The sequence below is a fragment of the Canis aureus genome, chromosome 6, assembly GCF_053574225.1.
Source record: "Canis aureus isolate CA01 chromosome 6, VMU_Caureus_v.1.0, whole genome shotgun sequence".
Taxonomy (NCBI): Eukaryota; Metazoa; Chordata; class Mammalia; order Carnivora; family Canidae; genus Canis; species Canis aureus.
Genome location: NC_135616.1, coordinates 70,257,694 through 70,266,442, shown reverse-complemented (window position 1 = coordinate 70,266,442; position 8,749 = coordinate 70,257,694).

Here is an 8,749-nt window from a genome sequence, read left to right as displayed (position 1 = left end):
AGTTATTCACCAACCCCTTTATCCGTCTTACCCTTGTGTTTTGGATTTTTCTTTTAGTTCATACTACTTGCCCAGAATATCCCCAATCAACCTCTATCTTCTCCTATCATTCAAAGGGTTTCTGAAACCACCTCTTCCAGGAAGTCTTCCCTGACTCACTAGAACAATGAAACCTCCTGGCCTCCCTCCACACTAACCACTATCCTCAAAGAACTTCCCCTTTGTTTCCACAGAACATAAATGCTGCAACTTATTTATTAATGTGTATTTTGAATAGATTCTCAGGAAAGATGCCTTCCTGAGGCATAATAATAGGTGATGCCTTCCAAGAAGTAGGATGCCTTCAAAGAAGTAGGATGGTATCTAACGGATGTGTAAATGACTCCAACACATAAGAGCAGCAAACAAGCATTGCTCTAGGTATAACTTTGCAGATAGTGTCTCAGACTTTGCCTCCAGAAATTGAACTATATCTTCAGTAGTGCTGCTTATCTATACAGTGTTATTAGCCAGATGCTTCAGTAGTAGCCATTCATCAGATGTGTGCTGAGAATCTACTATGAGCCAAGCATTGTGTTAGACACTGGAGATAGAGTGTAATGCCTATTGGAAGTTTTTTTTTTTAATTTTTATTTATTTATGATAGTGAGAGAGAGAGAGAGACAGAGACACAGGCAGAGGGAGAAGCAGGCTCCATGCACCGGGAGCCCAACGTGGGATTTGATCCCGGGTCTCCAGGATCGCGCCCTGGGCCAAAGGCAGGCGCCAAACCGCTGTGCCACACAGGGATCCCCTATTGGAAGTTTTTAAGACTACTATGATGGCCCATAAATGTGGTGGTCCAAATTGGACCATACTTCTCAGTACTCATGCCTTTGTGTAGCCCTCACACCCACCCCTTCTTGAATCTGAGTGGACCTATGACCTGCTTTAAATAATAGAGTATAGAAATAATGTGCCAGTTCTAGGTTTAAGCTCAAGAAGATGTGTCAGTTTCTGTTTTTTTTGTGGTTTGGGGAGCCCTGAGCTACCATATGAGAAGTCCAGCTACTCTGCTGGAGAGATCATGTGGAGATGCCACTTAGAAAGGTAGAGGTCCTGAGACAACAAGGAGAGAGACGCTCAGCCATCCTGAGTTCTGACTGAACTCAGCCTTCAGCCAACCTGCCAACTGAGTGTAGCCACATGATGTGACCATCACTAAGACCAGCAGAAGAATCACCCAGCTGAGCCCAGCTCAGATTGCAGACCTATGAGCAAATAACCATGCGGTTATTGTTTTAGGCCACTTTTGGGGGATGATTTATTTTAGAGTAATTGACAACTAAAGCAAAACAAAATAAAAAACAAAAACACCAGTTGTTCCTGGAAATAGGGGAGTACATGATCTTCCAAAGTGGCATTCTATGTTGATAGATTAAATGCTTCCAAATTTAACAACCAAGTATAATCATAGTAGCAAAAGATTTTTAAAAACAAGCCAATAAATTAGCCCATACTTAGTTCTTGGATAAGAGTTAACATGTTGGGGATCCCTGGGTAGCTCAGCAGTTTAGCGCCACCTTTGGCCCAGGGCATGACCCTGGAGATGGGGGATCAAGTCCCACATCAAGCTCCCTGCATGGAGCCTGCTTCTCCCTCTGCCTGTGTCTCTGCCTCTCTCTCTTTCTCTGTGTCCCTCATGAATAAATAAATAAAATCTAAAAAAAAAAAAATGAGCTATAAAATTAGTGTAATCCCAAAAATCACCAACAAGATTTTTTTTTTTTGGCTAAATTTCATGTGAGGAAATAAACAAAAGTAGCCAGGAACTTTCCAAAAAAATAATGATAATAAGTGGAGGAAGAGGAGTCTTAAAAGAGAATAAATATATCATAAAACTATAAAACTTAAAGCAATTTGGTGTGGGCATATGAGTATAACAGAATAGAAACAGACCCGTAATAGATACTAGATTTTATTTTAGATTTTATTAAATGGAAAATGTGGTATCTCAAATCAGTGGGTACTATTAAATAAATAGTGTCAGGACAGGTAGTTAGTGATTTGAAAGAAAATAAAAGGATCAGATCTTCCCTGTAAACTACTATTCTGTTGGGTGGTAGGAGAAAAAAAACCCACTAGCATTAGTCCAAATCTAGTTTTGTTTTGTTTTGTTTTTAAGATTTTATTTATTTATTCATGAGAGACACAGAGAGACAGAGAAGCAGAGACACAAGCATTGGGAGAAGCAGGCTCCATGCAGGGAGCCCGACGTGGGACTCGATCCCGAGACTCCAGGATTACGCTCTGGGCTGAAGGCAAGCACTAAACCACTGAGCCACCCAGGGATCCCCTGAAAATCTAGTTTGATTCAATTATTTAAAGACTTTTTAGGAGATAACTCTGGCTCTTCTGGATAATTTAGTATCTATTTTTCCTTGTTTCTCACTAAGATTGCATGTGGATGTGAATGTAGAGGGAAGAAGGGTTTCTTTTTTAAAAAATATTTTATTTATTTATTCATGAGAGACCCAGAGAGAGAGAGAAAGGCAGAGACAGAAGCAGGCTCCATGCAGGGAGCCTGATGTGGGACTCAATCCTGGGTCTCCAGGATCATGCCCTGGGCCGAAGGCAGGCGCTAAACCGCTGAGCCACCCAGGGATCCCCTGAAGAAGGGTTTCTAGAGCCATCCGTGCACGTCCCTATACTTTCTTTGGCCCCTCTGGTTTCCATGATGATGATGTCCCTGTCTACCTGGTCTCTGGGCATATCTGACATTGTGGGGTTTTTTTTGTTTGTTTTGTTTGCTTTTTAAAAATTTATTTGTAAGAGACACACAGAAAGAGGCAGAGACACAGGGCTGCACGGTGGAGCACCATCACAGCATTGATTTTACCCTCCTGTCTGATCATGGTTAGATGAGGGGCACAGGGTCAGTGTGCTTCCCGGCTGTGTCCTCTCAGAGTCCCTTCATTCCACTTTAGTCTGAGATCACTCCCCAGGAATGGGAAGTGGGGCTCTGGATCTACCAGCTTCATCCTTTTCATCTTCCCATAGTTCATCCCGGGCCAGAGGGGTGACAAAGAGGAGACAAAGGTCTCCTTCCTCTCCTAGACTGTGCTTTATAGTCAGTCTACAGATCTGGCTCTTAATGTGTGACATGGAGGTTAATAGAATTTTTTTTTTTAAGATTTTATTTATTTATTCATGAGAGACACAGAAAGAGAGGCAGAGACACAGGCAGAGGGAGAAGCAGGCTCCTCACAGGGAGCCCAATGTTGGACTCGATTCCGGGACCCTGGGATCACTCCCTGAGCCAAAGGTAAATGCTCATCCACTAGCCACCCAGGTGTTCTGGAGGTTCATGGAATTTAGAAAATCCTTTTATTTATGAACAAGAGAGGGCTTTCAGAACTTGCTTTGATGCCCAGTTGTTCCATGTCCCTTTCCTCCTAGCAGGGCCCATGGACCTCTGCTCATTACTGAGGGGCAGTAAGCCTCAGTACTCTGCCTTAGACGTGGAAGGCCTGGAGGGAACAAGGGTAAACTAGGGAAACAAAAATGAGTCAGGTCAGCGTTTTCAAGAGATCATTCTTGTAACAGGGCATAAATTTGGAAGACAGAGGGACGCCTGGATGGTTCAGTGGTTTAGTACCTGCCTTCGACTCAGGGCGTGATCCTGGAGTCCTGGGATCGATTCCCACATCGAGCTCCCTGCATGGAGCCTGCTTCTCCCTCTGCCTGTGTCTCTGCCTCTCTCTCTCTCTGTGTCTCTCATGAATAAATAAATAAAATCTTTAAAAAGAAGTTGGAAGACAGTTACAATTCTGAGCATCATCAACTAAAATTATTTCTTTTATAATTTAGATAAATATCACAAACATGCCAGCAAAGAGAGAAATGAATTAAATGTGTGGCACAGGGCAACCCTGGTGGCGCAGTGGTTTAGTGCAGCCTGCAGCCCGGGGTGTGATCCTGGAGACCCGGGATGGAGTCCCACGTCAGGCTCCCTCCCTGCATGGAGTCTGCTTCTCCCTCTGCCTGTGTCTCTGCCTCTCTCTCTCTGTGTCTCTCATGAATAAATAAATAAAAATCTTAAAAAAATAATAAAATAAAATAAAATAAATGTGTGGCACATAATTCCCCCCAAAACTTGATGACTCAACGTCTGTAAAGTTGCTTTAAAACCTTATCAATTCTCAGTTTCCCAGTTCAGAATTGTTTCTAAGTGTAATTCTGAACAGACATGATGGTTCATGAGGGAATGGTTGGCTAAGATGCTTTATACTTTTCAAGAAATTGACAGCAAAAGGACATACAGTGGCTCTGCCTTATCCTCAAGGGATGTGTTCCAAGGCCCCCAATGGATGCCTGAAACCATGGATAGTAGAGAATCCTAAATGCACTGTTTTCTTTCTATACATACATATCTGTGATAAAGTAGCTTAAAAATTAGGCACAGTTGAGACACCTCAGTGGCTCAGCAGTTGAGTGTCTGCCTTCAGCTTGGGGCCTGATCCTGGTGTCCCAGGATCGAGTCCCACGTCGGGATTCCTGCAGGGAGCCTGCTTCTCCCTCTGCCTATGTCTCTGCCCCTGTCTCTGTGTCTCTCATGAGTAAATAAATAAAATCTTTTTTAAAAATTAAGCACAGTAATATTATTAGTAGTAATAACTAATAACTAATAATAAAATAGAACAATGATAAAATACACTGTTATAAAAGTTATATGAATGTGGTCTCTCTCTAAATATCTTACTGTGCTGTACTCCCCTTTTTTCTTGTCATGATACACAATGCTAAAATGCCTATGTGATAAGAGGAAGTGAAGTGAATAACGCAGGCACTGTAATGTAGCATTGGTCAACTATTGACCTTCTGACAGTACACCAGAGGGAGGATCCTCCACTTCAAGAACATAGTCATCCACAGATAACTGAAATGGACAAAAGCAAAACCACGGATAAGGCGGGGGGAGACTACTGTATTGAATCTCCTTCAGATAATCAACTGCTTTAAACCACTCTGGGCAATTTCTTAGATGCTGCAATGAATCTGGCAATGTTAGCTCTTCATTAAGTCCTGGAAAATTGAGAAATGTTTGCTGTTAACAGATGTTATCCTAAATCATCAAAGAGGAGGAGAAGAAAGGGGAGGAGGAGGAGGAGGAGGAGAAGAAGAAGAAGGAGAAGGAAGAAGAAGAAGAAGAAGAAGAAGAAGAAGAAGAAGAAGAAGAAGAAGAAAGAAGGAGGAGGAGGAGGAGGAGGAGGAGGAGGAGGAGGAGGAGAAGCCTTTCAGAAGAAGAGGGAAGGAGGAACCAGTAAGGTGGCTGTGGTGTCATGGCACAGGTATCTGAGATCCAGGGCAAGGGGCCTTTGCTGTGGACCCCAGGGAGAGACACAGGCAGGGCTTGGAGTCACACAACCTTGCCCCCTTGTGAGATTCTGCAGACCCTTGGGAAAGTTGCTGGGTGTGCATTTTCTCTCCCATCTATCTCTGCATCATGAGAATGGAGATGCTCGCCTCTACCTCCTGGATTGTTCTGAGATTTAATGAGATGATGCACGTGAACCTCTTAGCATGTTCCTGACACTTAGGAAGCACGCCACACATGTAACTACTAGTACTTTATTACTATTAGCTTCAGCAAATAACTTTACAAGACTGTATTTAAACAGTCTTCATAGGAGATTCATAGGAAAGTATTTTTGTATAATCCTGGGCATATAGTGTACACTTCACAAGATTGTTTTAAAAATACGCTGCTTTCCATAGTTCTACAATTCACACTATTTATTAACGGACTTTCACCCAATCTTGCAGCACGGTTACAGTTGTGGCTTCACGGAATCTCTTCCTTTACTTTGGATTATCTTTATCTTTAACTCATGGTTGCTAGAACAAATCTGACACTGTGGGTTTGTTGAAACAATTTTTTTCAGATCAGATTTCTAGGGAGAAATGAAAGAGAAAAGGAGTTTGTTAGAGAAAAACATGGTTTCTGAGCATTCTAAGGCACTGAGCAGATGTAGTAAATAATGAAGGAAACCACAGGTTTCTCTGCACGTTGCATATACCACCTGATGAGCCCCCTGCCCCCAGAGAGTTTACCACCTTCACAGACAACATAGAGGTACACCTGACGACAGCCTGTGTTCCCACATCTCAGCATATCCCTCCTCCGTTTCTGTTCTCTGCGACTCACATAACAGCTGGGGGGTGGGGAGAAGGGGGTCTGGGCAAAACCCCCAGGCAAATTAAGTCCAGTATTTCAGGGAGGGCAGCAGGGAGTGCTGGGGTCAGGACAGAGGTCAGGGAGTCCATCACCCAGGCAGAGAGAATGCAGCGTTTACTTATGTTCTTGAACTTTTTCTTCCCTTTGAGTATAAAGGACAAAAGAAATGAAGATTCATTTTAGTAAGAAGTACTTCTAGAGAAGTAATCATTTGCCAAATCTGATGATTTCTAAAAGAAAAAGTCTTGGATTGGGTTTCTAACAAAGAGAAATTGCAGTATCAAAACTTGCCAGTAAAGTACCGGAATTATTTAATACCCCATCATGGTTGCTGAAACCAAACCAACATCTTGCAAGCAGATAATTCCTCAGAAGTCTCAGAAACCTGTGGGTTTCAGTCTCATCTTCCTTCTGGGAATCTGGAACCTCAGCAACAGTAAGATGTGTGTCCCTTCCACCCCCACCCCCACCCCCATTGCTCCCCCTTTACCCACTGGATTCTCCAGTGACCAACGGTACCTTGCCTATGGGCAGGGTCTGTGCCTTGGTGTACAAGGGCCTCTCCATGCACACCTTAGCACACTATTTGGATTCACTGAGGATTTGTGGAATAAAAGAAGGCGTGTATGAAAAATGATTTTAAAACATCGTGTGGCAGGGACTCCTGAGTGGCTCAGCGGTTGAGTGCCTGCTTTCGGCCCAGGGTGAGATCCTGGATGGAGTCCCAGGATCGAGTCCCACATCGGGCTCCCTGCATGGAGCCTGCTTCTCCCTCTACCTGTGTCCCTGCCTCTCTCTCTCTCTCTCTCTCTCTCTTTGTCTCTCATGAAGAAATAAATAAATAAATAAATAAATAAATAAATAAATAAATAATCTTTTACAAAAATATATTGTGATAGGATGCCTGCGTGGCTCAGTGGTTGAGCATCTGCCTTTCGGCTCAGGCCGAGATCCCAGGGTCCTGGGATCGAGTCTCACATCGGGTTCCCTGCAGGGAGCCTGCTTCTCTCTCTGCCTATGTCTCTGTGTCTCTCATGAATGAATAATTAAAATCTTTTAAATAAATAAATAAATACTGTATGGCACGTGAGTGGGAAAGACCACAAGGCTCTGAGGCTGGGACCTAGAGCAGAGGTGTCCTACAAGTTGCCCAAATGTTATTACACTGCTGCTGTCGTCCCCTAATCTCTACAACCTCACAGGTTCAGAGGGAGGCGGATGCCTGGCATATGTAGAATATGACAAATCAGTGAAAGTTCATACCCACCCTTATTTTAACCTCTTTTCCACCTTTTTTTTTTTTTTTTTTTTTTGATATGGGAGTGAAATGAAGCAGGATGCACAGGTAAAGCATCTCTCTTCTCCTTTTTCTACTTACTCTTCTAGTAGAGATGGTCAGCTGTAAACTGGCTCAAAAGAACAGGAGGTTCAAATGCAGGGACAAAGGAAAAAAAGCCACCAAGCCAACAGTGCAGCCAGGGGGCAGGGGAGGTAGGAGTAAGAGGCGGTTGGGGTGATGCAGGCAGCTCTGGGCCCTGAGGGGGGAGGGTAACCACTGGCTGCTTCATGGGGGAAACTAAACCTCAGAAGCGTTTGAAGGAACAACAACAACAAAAAAAGTGAAATGCTCTTTTGTATACTTATGGGCTGGTGAAGAGGGGCATGGAGGGGATTCCCATCAAGGTGGCACCCGGGGGACAGAGATGGACAGAAGGGCGTTCAGGTGCCATCACAGCAGAAGCGGGCTGCAGGGCCCCACTTGTGGGCCGCAAGGGAGGCCTTCAAATCTGATTAGGGATGAACCCAAAGGCCTGGAGCGGTTCCCTGAATGAGGCTAGTCAAGGTGAAAACACAGACGGCCTAATCCTTCACAGGCACAGGGACCAGCTGGAGCAGGGGACTCTGAGGAGCCTGGTGTTCTTATCTGGCTACATCAGGCCACCCAGAAGTCAAAGGAATGTAATCAAAGGAAAAGAGGGCCAGAGGGAAAATATATCTGCTAGAACCCTGGAGTCAGTCTGAGAGGTGTGAATGCCAACCTCTGCTCTGATGTCCTCAGGGATATGGGGATCAGACTCCAGCTTCAGCAGCCCAGAGACTCAGCTCTAACTCAGGCCAGTTTCCCAGGGATTTAGATCCCCCTTCCCCCACCTCCCATCTCCTGCAGTACTAAGCCCATCTTCTAAACTCAAATAACAATGAATATGAAAAAAAAAAAAAATGAATACGAGTGCCAAGGCGCTAATGTCTGAGATTGTGATCTAGAGGGAACTGACAGGTCAGAAATTGGCACTATGAAATCATTCATTCATTCAACTAATATTAGCAAAGCGCCCACAGGGTATAAGCAATGATTATGGGAAGACTCTTTAGCCCTAAAGTTTCAAATGTATAGGAACATTGGTTTCCCCCAAATTCTTTCATAAAATCACTACAACCTCTTCATGGTTCTCTAGAAAGATACTTTTTTTTCGTCCTTTTTGTACATAGAGGCTTTATAATAGAATCTATATTTAAAGCAATAGGTCAGGG